The following is a 12,971-nucleotide window of genomic DNA, read 5'->3' on the forward strand; positions in this document are numbered from 1 at the left end:
TTTGGGTTTAGTTTTCTCTATTTTTCTTTAAAAATTTCTTAAGATGGGGCTTCCCTGGTGGCGCAGTGGTTGAGAGTCTGCCTGCCGATGCAGGGGACACGGGTTCGTGCCCTGGTCCGGGAAGATCCCACATGCCGCGGAGCGGCTGGGCCCGTGAGCCATGGCCACTGAGCCTGCGCGTCCAGAGCCTGTGCTCTGCAACGGGAGAGGCCACAACAGTGAGAGGCCCGCGTACCACAAAAAAAAAAAAGAAAAAATTTCTTAAGATGAAAAATTAAATTATTGATCTGAGTCATTTCTTCTTTCCTAATATAAGTATTCAATACTATAAATGACCCTGAAAGCACTGCTATAGCTGTATCCCTCATATTTTGATGTGTTGTATTTTTATCTGTATTTCATACAGACTGTTTTTTCATTGGTTTTAGACTTCCCCTTTAACCCTGGGTTATTTAGAAATGGGATGTTTAATATCTAAAGATTTGAGAATTTTTTAGATTTATTCCTGTTTGACTTATAGCTAAATTCTATTATGCTATTAAAATGTAGCTATGATTTCTACTCTTTTAAATTGAGATATTTTTATTGGCTTATTTTATGGTCTATCTTGTTGAATATTCATATGTCTTTGAAAATAACGTGTATTCTACTGTTGGGTGAATTGTTCTATAAATGTCAATTAGGACTATTTGGTTGATAGTGTTCCAATCTTCTATACTCTTACTGTCTTTCTGCCTATTTGTTCTATCAATTACTGGGAAAGGATTTTTGATGTCTCAATTATAATTTTAGAACTGCCAACTTGTTTTACTAACTTCCATTTTTGTCTCATTTATTTTGATGCTCTGTTATCAGTAATATATATATATATATATTTATGGTCATTATGTCTTATTGGAGAATTGACCCTTAATGATGATATACTGTCCCATTTTATTCTGGATAGTGTTCCTTGTTCCGAAGCTGGCTTTTTCTGATATTAACATAGCTATTCAAGGTTTTGGGGGCTATTTTCATGGCATATCTTTCTCCATCTTTTTACTTTTAACTTATCTTTATCAGTATATATTAACTGCATTTCTAATAGACACAGTAGAATTGGATCTTGCTGTCTGATCCAATCTGACAATTGCATTCTTAAGAAAGTTATATTTAAGCCATTCATAAGTAACGTGATTACGGATGTCGTTGGATAAAAACTTTACTAAATTGCTAGCTGTTTTGTATTTATTTAATTTATTATATACTCTTGCTCTGCCTTCTTTTGCATTAAATAAACATATAGTATATCATTTTACCTCCACTATTGACTTATTACTTATACATCTCATAAAGTTTGTAGTAATTTCCTGCTAATTTAAAATATACATTGTTATATCTTTAATGAATATACCTTTAATTAATCAGGTTCTACCCTCAAATGATTGTTTCACCTATCATGTAAGCTCGTTAAAACTGGCCTTAATATACCCTAAGGCCAGTAGTGTCACTGTTCTTTCTGATTAAAACTTTTGTCTTGTGGAAATAAAGAGGAAGCATCAGGATGCATATACTTGTCCCACCCACATGACTGTGTTCCCCTCTCCGGTCTGTATCACCATAGACACTTCTTAGTTGATTTTTCAGACACTTTGCTGTGAGAGGCCAATGGGGTTCATGAAGAAAGAGTCCTTCAGGGCATGCAGACTCCTCCAGTTTCTTCAGTGCAGTGTTGTTTCACATGGCATTGCCAGCCTGCAATCATCCTTCTTCAAGTATCTGCTCTTCTAGCATCTTACCAATTTTGTTTTGTTTTGTGTTGTTTTAAGAACGTGTTTTTTTCTGTATATAGCAGTACTATTGTATTATTTGGAACATTCGTCTTCTCTTAGATGTCACTTTCTAAGAAAGACAACTTCACATCTGACTCTGACAAACTGTAAATTCTTAAGTATGTATTACCTGCTTGAATTGTCACGTAATAGTAAATGTTACACTGAAAATATTTTATGATGAAAGACCTTTGGAATAAAATACCCTTGGAATATTGTAAACAAAGTTTTAACATATTAAACAGGGAAATTTTTAAACAGAAGTACTTAGTAAGTTTCTCACAACTTGACATAACCTTAAATACATACCTTACTTAGAATGATTGCTTCTATCATAGAACAGTCCTATGCTGAGATCTATACCATTATTGAAATAGCTGAAAATCAATGTGTTATTGGGAGATATATAGCCAGGTGTATATTCACATTGTCAGTATGCTTTATAATAAATGCTCAAGGACTTAAAATTATTATAGCTAAGTGATTTGCCCTTGACATTCAGGGATTACTGTTATGTATTTTGATTCTTGCATTTTATATAATAGTAAGTTCATTTGGTTCAGAGCCCTAAATGTTTCCAAATGACTACAATTTTTTCAATGCCAGCAGTTTGGAAAATAATTGCTTTGAATCTCATTTTTTTTTATTACCCATCATCTATACTATGCCACCCAGACAAGAGAACAGTGAAGTAAAAACACATTGTTGATTTTTTTGTTACATTACAATGTCTTCCCATTAATGTATATTGATATGGAGTTTTTTTAAGTGCAAGGACTAAGATCACTGAAAGTACAAAATAACATGCCTTAAATTTTGTTGTTTCTGGTAGATAGGCTCTGCTATAGAAATGCTGATTTGAAGGATAGTCACAAAAAGTCACAAAATCAGATATGTAAATTTTACATGGATTAGAATATACGAGCTCAAATTTAACTTAATCCTAATTTTAGAAAAGCTACAGAACTTAACAGATAGTCAAGTTAAAAGCTTATTATAATTTGTGATAAGACAAAAGATCATATATTCATACCATTCCACACTTCACAATATATAGGGCATGGAATTTCTAACACTCTTGATGTCTTTGGCTTAATCCCATAAAGTTAACATTAAAAACTTCAATATTTTTTGAGAAAGATTAACAATTTAAACAAATATTACATATGGTTTAGGATTTACTAAATGAAAATTGAAATTCCATTCTGAACTTTAGTGATTATTGATTTCTTCAATCCACATAAAATTAATTTCAGGACACCAAGGCACAGTTCGGTCAGATGAGCACAAATTTCCTTATTTTCTCTGTTCAATGTTAGACAAGAAATATTCAAATATAAACCATACTATCCTCTGTCTGATGATAGTGTGTCAGATGCAATGGTGTTCATCAACCCAATCTATTCAGCCCCACTGTTTTCCTAGTCTTCTTTCATCTAAGGAAAGCAATGTAGCATGGTTCCAACAATTAGATGGAAACAAGTCACTGAGTTGAGCTTTTGGGAATGTTTTGAAGAATGGTGAGGCTCCATAGGCAGGCAGTTATGCTTTTACCCTTAGGCACTTTATGTTTTTTCCACCCTTCTTCTTTATGCTTGGAATAATGGCAGGTTGTTAGAAGATTATCAACCATACTATGAATGGGAGAATGGAATCCACATGCTAAAAATGGCAAAGCAGGAAGATAGAATGTACCTGGGCCTTCAATGGCATTGGTCAGAAGCTGCATGTTTAAGAAAAACTTATAACAGCAACAAAACAACTAAGAGAGAAGAGGAGGATGAGAGAGAATGAGAGAGAGAGAGAGACTCAGAATGAAGAATGTTCTTTTATGTTTTTCTCCCTTGTTTGTACTCTTTCTTTGAAAAAGAAAACCATCATAGGATAAAGTGCTAAAAACGTTCTCACTATTTACTTAGTTAACTTATTCAATATGCTTTCCAGAAGAAAAAAAAATCATTACATGAAGTGGTTGACAGAATTGTAAAAATATCTCCCCAAGATTTTTTGTTTCCTAGCTGTTCAGTAAAGCACTGATACAGGTACTGCTGAGAAGAGTCTTTCACATGGAATTAAGGTTACTAATCAATTGCTTTATATTAGGAAGGTTATCCTGGATTACCTGAGTGGACCTAATGTAATCATATGAGCCCTTAAAAGCTAAAGAGGAAGACAGAATCATCAGTCAAAGAGATGAAGCTTGAGTGACTTGAGGCATGAAAGGGACTTGACCCACTCTTGTTAGTTTGAAGATGGAGGAATGGGGCCAGGAGCCAAGGAAGGCTAGCAGCCTCTAGAAGCTGAGAAAGATCCCTGATGTCTAGCCAACCGGCAATACCAGCAAGAAAACAGGGACCTTAGCCCTACAACCACAAGGAAGTGAATCCTACCAATCACTCACACAAGCCAGGATGTGGATTCTGCCTTAAAGCATCAAGAAAGGAACACAGCCATGTAGACACCTTGATTTTAGCCTTCTGAGACCCAAGGAAGCTAGACTTCAGACTGTGAAGGCACTGTGAGATAATGCCTGTGTTAAGTCTCTGAATTTGTGGCAATTTGTTATGGCAACATTATGAAACTAATAATCATAGTAATACAAGAGAACCTGTTTAGGACATTTGCAAAAAATGTCCTGACATATTAACCTTTCAAAAATTACTTTCATCAAATTATAAGGCACAGATCAGAGATCAAAACCCTGAAAAATTACTACTCAGAACTCAGTGTTTTAGTGGAGGCAGGGAAGTAAGGATCATGAGATGCAATCAGGGTAGATAGTGTGTGACTCTCTGGATGGTCCCTTGTGATTGAGTTTCCAATTGGAAGTTTGAAAAATAAATGCCAAAAAACTACACTACTTCAGAGTTTTCACTAGTGTCAGTTTCTAAAAAATCTTACATGAATTACTGTAATTTCAACAAAACATTGATTTTACTAACATTTTATATTGTTGTAACTCTAAGATTTGAACAATAATGTTTACTGTGAAATATAGGAAATTTATAATTATGTGTTTTTAAATTTTTTGCATGTAAAAAGTAGGTTGATTGAGACTATGCAATCCCATCTATTCACTCTTTTTGTGATTATACTGAAGTGCCATTCTCTTCAAAAAAGAAGAAAATATAGAGAGCTCAGCTGAAATGAAAGGATTATAGTAGTATGAATTACTCATTCATATTAGTGATATATTCAACCAATCCAAAATATTAATTGAATAACCATTATATCCAATGATTTTTATACATAAATTTACCTATATTGCCACAACACAATGCATATTTTGAATGCATTTAAATTATTTTACACACATATACAAAATAAGACTGCTGATGATTAAATTTCACCTCGAAGTATCTTATTAGGTGATTAAATAGTAGGTGGCACAGAGTACAGTGAATAGTACCAACTGTTATTTCATCACTCACTTATAATAAGAAAACATTGAATAAAGAGTCAGTGTTGTATTTATCTGAGTTTCCCAAGCAAACAACAAAATACCTAATACGTAGGAACATAAAAATGCTGTTGGAGTGAACTGTATGTTAATAGTTACACGATTTAAGCAAGAACATGACCAAGGATAAATGTATAACTGAATAGTTATGTTCTGTCATTTTGATAAAAAATTTCAAAATAACACTAAAAAATCAAGTTTTATTCTCAATTATTTGCTATCGTTCATTCTCTAAACAAATATTACATGAGTACTTGCCATGTAGCAAGTATCCAAGACATTTAGGGAATGGAAACGAACAAAGAGAGTCTCTGGCTTTAAGAATTTCCTGGACATGTTAGAATGTTTGCCACATGCAATACCTGAAGATGTTTATCAGAGCTTTATTCGGTATGCAGCAAAGGGCAGAGGAGGAAGTGCTTAACTCAAGGTAAGTTGTTTATCTGCTGGGGGAAAATCAGTGAAATCAGCTGAGAAAAACTGTCACGTGATATTATGGTTTAGTTATTCTGAAATGGGAAATAAAAGAATATTTTATACAGAAATATTAAATTATTTTATGATGTGCAAATTAAATTCTTTGCATTGAGGTTTTTTAAAATGGCAATGTTAATCATGAACTTAAGAAAAAATATAGGCGAAAAAAGAGAAATGAGTTCTATTTTTCAGGATTGGGCTGAGGGGAATATATTCCAGGCAGTGGCAACGGAAGATGCAACTTGCCGGGCTGTGAAAACTCATGGAACTTTTGAATGATGACAGGGAGTTCAGAGCCAGAGCAGAGAGGTTTTGTAGGCAGACAGGGATGAGTCTGAGAAGCAAGCAGGAGTAAGATCAAAAAAGTTCTCAAATATATTGCCAACAAGTATTTGACTTCAAGCTAGGCTCTGGGAACTCAATGACAGATGTGAATTGCAGAGGAATGACCATATTTCCATTTCAGAACAATCACACTGGCAACAATGTGGAGAGTCAGAAGGGAGGCCAGAATGTGAGCACTCAAATGAAGAAAAAATGAGCATGAGCCCAATGCCAGCAGAAATAGGGTGGAGGAGAGGGCTTCAAGAAAGGTTTAGGACGTAGAGTCTGTAAGACTTTCTGATTGATTTGAAATGAAGGGGAGGAACTGCCAAAGGAAGATTCAAGGACCACCCCAATTTACTGGTTAGCAAAACTTAACTTATCACACATACTTGTGATAACTATAAACTGAGATTTTAAACAATCTTATTTATACTTGAATTTCAGAGTTAACCTAAACATTTCCTAATAAAACTTGCCTATAATTATGATTCCTTCTATTTTTTTCCTAATACTCAAAAGCAGTGATTTTACATTTCATGTAATCATGGTATAAGTGGCATGAGAAATACTAATTGCAGAATATTTACTTCAATAAGCCTTTTTCTCATGTGTTTGAATATTTCAAAACATAGTTCGTGACATTAAAGAAAAGATATAGTTAATTCTAAAAGGCACCATGAAATGCAAAAGTGCAACCTATACTTAAAAAAAACATGAAAACATTGAGTATTTGTCCACATACACTGCCCACTGATTTGCAGCAGCAGTAATTCATGTAAAAGCTATCATGTAATATACATGAGGTTGCTTTTCTACAATCTTGCAGAAAGGATACTTGGAAGTATCCTTTTGTACCAAAACTGGAATCATTTTTCTGATGATTAGGGTAAAGTAAGGTGAAGCTTTGCATTTCATGAGTAGTCAGTAAATGTAGGTGGGTGAAATCATTTATTCCTTTCAAACAGATCACAAAATGTGTTATTCTTGATGATTTCCAACAATATTGTAAGTCCCTGAAGTAGCACATGTATTTGCAGAAAAAAAAAAATATACACATAAGCAAAGCAGGGTGAAAGAAACAAAAATTTACCCATGATCCCAATAGCGATTATATATATATCTGAAAGAGAGAGAGAGAGGATGCTAGCTAACTGACTAGGTAATCAGACTCCCTAAGCAAAGTCTACCATTACAGGGATTCTAGGAATCTAGGGGTGGGCAGGAATATAGTGATTCTAGTACATCATAGTGCTTAGTCACTGGGGAAGCAGTCTGGCAAGAACACATTGGCCAATCTTGGGGCAGCTGGAGGCTGTCAACCAGCTATCCTTCCTGCAGAAGTCTTCCTTGAATAGAGATGTAAGCAAGACACCTCCCATCCATCCCTTGCTTCATACAGATTCTCTTCTCTGTGCATGAGGTTTGGAAAACAGCTCCTTCATCATTTTCTTTTTAAGCTTTGTATATGCATTTTTCTTTTGAACCAGAATTTTTTTAATTAATTTTTAAAAATTTTTGGCCGTGTCCAGTCTTTGTTGCTCTGTGCAGGCTTTCTCTAGATGCGGCGAGTGGGGGCTGCTCTTCATTGTGATGAGCGGGCTTCTCATTGCAGTGGCTTCTCTTGTTGTGGAGCACAGACTCTAGGCACACGGGCTTCAGTAGTTGAGGCATGAGGGCTCAGTAGCTGTCGCTCACGGGCTCTAGAATGCAGGCTCAGTAGTTGTGGCACACGGGCTTAGTTGCTCCGCGGCATGTGGGATCTTTCCGGACCAGGGCTCAAACCCGTGTACCCTGCATTGGCTGGCGGATTCTTAACCACTGTGCCACCAGGAAAGTCCCTCCTCCGTAGTTCTTGTCCGTGTTTCTGAGGAGAAACTTATGAGAGGTTAGTGGGAAGAGGTACAGACACCATTGCTGCAGGTAGGTTCAGGGTACCATTAATACTCATCCTCTCCCTCCTCAAACACCTATACTAATTTCCTCCTACCCTGAATTATTACCACAGGATTTGGTAGCTTACCTGGCTTTATGACCCAGGATTAGCTATATAATTTTCTGTGTTCAGTGCAAAATGAAATGTAGGACTCCTTGTTCAAAAATTACTAAGAATTTCAAAACAGTGACAGCAGAGCAATAGACCAAGCATGAGGTTCTTTTAAGTTTGGGGCCCTTCATTTGACCTGTGGGACTGCCCAGGTCAAATGCCCATGAATCTGGCCCTGTTGTGGCCCAAACTTAAATTTCTAAAGGGACTGAGACCTTGGTAATCACCCCTCTGTCTGGCTGGTCTTGCTGCCTCCATCCACTCACAGGTACAACTGGGTAAGTTCCAAATTTCATAATGAGAATGCATAATCATTACTGAACTGAGCATGAGGAATTGGATTAATATCAAGATTTTAGGTGTGGAAATGGTAAATAGGAGCTTAGAATTCACTAAATTATAAAACTGAAGAATGTTTCAATGTTTATGCCAGTTGAATGGTATTCTTTTAACAATGTTACTTTGTTTTCATATGTGATGGGAACCTCCTAATTCCTGAAAAGACCTGTGACTTCTGAAAAAAATAAACAATATCTTGAAGTTTTGTGACTTCACACCTACTTTGTAAACTCATTGAGCTGAAGATTGGTGTTTAAAATTCTTGTGTTCTCGAGTGGACAGCTTGTGAAAAAAATTGAGGAAAAAATAATACTTACTGGAAAATAAGAAATTTATTTGGTAAAGTATAAAAATATTCTATTGGAGAAGTGAATATGGCCTGTGCATTACTTATTAATAATAACAAATATTTACAAAGCACCTTCTAGGCACTAGGAAAAGTTCTAATTGCTTTACATTTTTTTATTATATGATAAATGCCCCCATTTTATGGATAAGGAAACAGAATAAGTAAATATAGGTAAAAATTTAAGAGTTACAGTCTTAATCAGTTTTTAAAATTAATTACAAATTAATAAAATTCATGTTCTGGTATAAATTAAATTGTGTTTTGAATCATTTACTTTTAAAAATTTTGTTTTAATTTTACTCAAAGAGAAAAAATATACTCCTGAGTTTGATTAGCGAGAAAAGTGGTCACATTTCAGGAACTAGGTAATATATGATCTTTATATACAATGCCAGCACCCAGGAAGAGACTGCCTATCATAAGTTGTTTTTTCTCAAAATAACAGCTTTATGGAAATATAGTTTACTTACCATACATTTTACCACTTTAAAGTGTGCAATGTTTAGCATTAGTGGTTAAGTGTTCATTGTTTGGTGTATTCACAGAGTTCTGCAAGCATCACCACTATCTCATTTTGGAATATTTGCATCACCCCAGGAAGAAATCCTTTAGCAATCTCTCCCCTGTCCTTCCTCTTCTTAACTCCTATTAAACTCATAAGTTTTTCAAAATTGAAAAAAGTTACATTGAATCCTAACCTGAGGCCCCATTTTTTGTTTGTTTGTTTGTTTTTAAGCTGTGAGAGACTTATTTGTTTGAAGTTTATGATAATTTTGTTTTTAAGAGATTTACAATGCCAAATTACTGAGTGTTTGATAGTAATGTTAATTTAAATGTGTTACACTAGATATAACAAAATTCAGATTTTTCCTTATGTAGTATGTTTAAGATGGGTTGCTTGTATATTTTAACCCCTTAACATGACTCTGCATTGAATTTCTATGGCAACTGCATTTCTGCAAAAACATAAAAACATTCAGAGGCTGTGCCCTCTCTCTCCTTTTCCTGTTGCCTTTCAGATCAGGAGAACATGTCTCTCCAGAAGTCACTGGAATGCCCTACATACATTTATTATTATTGCTATTTCCATCCCCCAAATTAATATCAAAACTACCATGATAGATTTGTAAAGAAACCATTTAGGACTACTCATGAGAAAGAAAATTATCTTGGATAATGACAGAAAAGAAAAAAAAAAGTACAGTTAGAAGATAGGAAGTCAAATTCAAACTGTTTGGCCTAATCCTGAATGTATCATTTTCATTATATAGTCAACTTCTGCTGTACCCACTTGACTTTATGGCTTAATGATATGATTATGCCCAGTTGATGATGAGTAGCTCTGGTCACAGGATCACCCAAAATCCTAGTCATGTTTAAATAGAACATAGTGGTATGTGAGAAGCTCTTACTCAAACTAAGAGTAATTTACTGTCACAGCAACCAAGACTTTGTCCCCCAACTTCAATTAGGCTATGATGTTTTATCATAATATTTCATTCTTCTCAGATTTCCTATCTTTGGTTATAGGACCAGATGGTTTCACTGGTGAATTCTACCAAATATTATAAGAAGTCATACCATTCCCTCTCAAACTTCTCCAAAACACAGATGAGGAAAGAACACTTTGAAATTCATCTTACAAGGCCATCATTACCTGATACAAAAGCCAGACAAGGATATACAAAAAAATTAAATTACAGGTCAATATATGTGATGAACATAAATGCAAAATTACCCAATAAAATATCAGTAAATCAAATTCAACAGTACATTAAAAGGATCATACACCATGATCAAGTGGGCTTTGCTCTGGGATGCAAGGATGGGTCAACACTTGCAAATTAATCAATGTGATTCACCACATTACAAAATAAAGGATAAAATCCTGTGATTATCTTGATAGATGCAGAAAAAGCATTTGACAAATTCAACATCTTTTCCTAATAAAAAACTCTTAACAAAGTGGATATAGAAGAAATTTATCTCAACACAATAAAGGCCCTATATAACAAGCCCACAGCTAACATCATAATCAGTGATGAAAAGCTGAAAGCTATTGCTCTAAGATCAGGAACATGACAAGAATGCCTGTTCTCACTATTATTTAACACAATACTGGCAGTCCTAGTCAGAGCAATTAGTCAAGAAAAAGAAATAAAAAGCATTCAAATCAGAAAATAATAATTTAAATTGTCTCTGCTTGCAGATGATATGATATAATATTTATAATAGACTTCACCAAAAGACTGTTATAACTAATAAACAGTTTCAGTAAAGTTGCAAGATACAAAATCAATATACAAAGGTCAATTGTGTTTCTATACACTAATAATACCTATCAGAGAAATTAAGAAAACGATCTCATTTACAATTGCATTAAAAAGAATAAAATACTTGGTAATAAGTTTGATCAAGGAGGTGAAGGATTTGTACACTCAAGAATTGTTCCAGATTGAATGTTGAGCATCTTTTCATGTACCTGTTGGCCACTTGGGTGTCTTCTTAGGAAAATGTCTACTTAGTTCTTCTACCCATTTTTTAGTTGGATTATTTTGTATTGAGTTGTATGAGTTCCTTATATATTTTGGACATTAACCCTTTACTCTGTATATGGTTTGCAAAAATTTTCTCCCATTCTGTAGGTAGCCTTTGCATTTTGTTGATTGCTTCTTTAGCTGTGAAGAAGCTTTTTAGTTTGATATAGTCCCACTTGTTGATTTCTGCTTTTGTTGCTTGTGTTTTTGGTGTCAAATCCAAAAAATCATTGCCAAGATCAATGTTAAGGAGCTTTCCAAAGGAGAAACTAACGCACCTTTGTAAGCAATTATACTCCAATAAAGATGTTAAAAAGAAAAAAACCAAACAAACAAAAAAAGAAACATCCTCACAGATACACCCAGAGTAATGTTTGACCAAATATCTGGCCACCCTGTGGCCCAGTCAAGTTGAGGCATAAAATAAACCATTACACCTTCCATAAAACTCATTTCTTTGAAAAACAATTAGCAGAACAGGAATGTTTTTGAAACCCATATACACTGGCAGAAATATATAATAATAATTTATTCTAGTGACAAGACCAGTAATATTCTCAGGATGGAAGCTATTCAAAATAGTTAACTTGTTACCAGGTAGATAGTAAATCTCAAGAAATTATGTAATTTTGGAGCTTGGTTTTGGTCTCTTTTTCTTACAGGTTGGACGTTTGGCAGTAGCAGTAGCTAGATTAGCCTTAGTTAGTGAGAATCCATGCTGTTGGCCTCTCTCTCTGCCATCATGACCACTCCATCCTCTAAACAGGGTCTCATGAAGGCCTTCATAGTACTAACTATTTGAAGAGATTAACATGCTATCCTGAAAGCAATGGATTCATGTGCTGCGCTCTGCACTGTTTAGATAGTCCGAGATCCCTTTGGATTACGTTATAGCAGAGGAAAAGGAATTACAGCTCAACAGCAAAATTTGCAAGTGTTTATTACACATTTGAAGTGAGCAAAAACTCTCCCTGATCCTCTTTTCTTACTGAAATAGAAAAGAATGCACATGCCAAAACAGTGTCCATATACCAGAACCTGAGGCTCTATCTGTTCTAACAAAGTTACCACATCCATCATGGCAACTTCAATCAGGGCAACTATTGGGCTGAGCTTGCAGCGGTCTACAGTCACCTTCCAGGATCCATCTGGTTTTTGCAAGATCATTGCTAGGTAACTTAACTGGGGATGTGATAAGGACCACCATCCTTGCATCTGTTAGAAACTCATGGCTGATATAAATCTCCTAAACTCTATATAATACATATATGATACAATTTTTATTTATATATTTTTACTTACTTTCTCATGACAGGAACACTTTCAGAGGCTTCCATGTGGCTTTCCCTATTTTGGTAGTTATACACAACCAAGGGCCCAATCTGGAAGTTGTACTAACTTCCAAGTATGTTAATACCAATTAAACATTCAGGGTCCAGGGAAATGACCATCAGGTGGTCTATGTAAGTGATTTATTACCTGTCTCCCATATGCCCCCATACATATAGGAAGGCCACAATAATGTTTCAAAGTATTCGTAGTTCAATATCACAGAAACCCTATAACCTATACCAACAGTGCTAAAAATATGAGTAATCCCCATCTCCCAATTTATAGTCAAGTGAGT

General features: G+C 34.9%; 1 protein-coding gene across 3 annotated transcripts in view; it reads right to left on the reverse strand.

Annotated features, from left to right (window-relative positions):
* Positions 1-652: 652 nt before the first annotated feature.
* The window catches only part of LOC307195715 (uncharacterized protein), a 98,376-nt gene continuing 86,057 nt past the window's right edge, over positions 653-12,971 (reverse strand). For all 3 annotated transcript variants that reach the window (XR_013830934.1, XR_013830935.1, XR_013830936.1), the window contains one exon: positions 653-7,939. The gene's annotated coding sequence lies outside the window, so the exon portion shown is untranslated. The remainder of the gene's footprint in view (positions 7,940-12,971) is intronic.

Source organism: Stenella coeruleoalba (assembly GCF_951394435.1).
Source record: "Stenella coeruleoalba genome assembly, chromosome: 13".
Classification (NCBI taxonomy): Eukaryota; Metazoa; Chordata; class Mammalia; order Artiodactyla; family Delphinidae; genus Stenella; species Stenella coeruleoalba.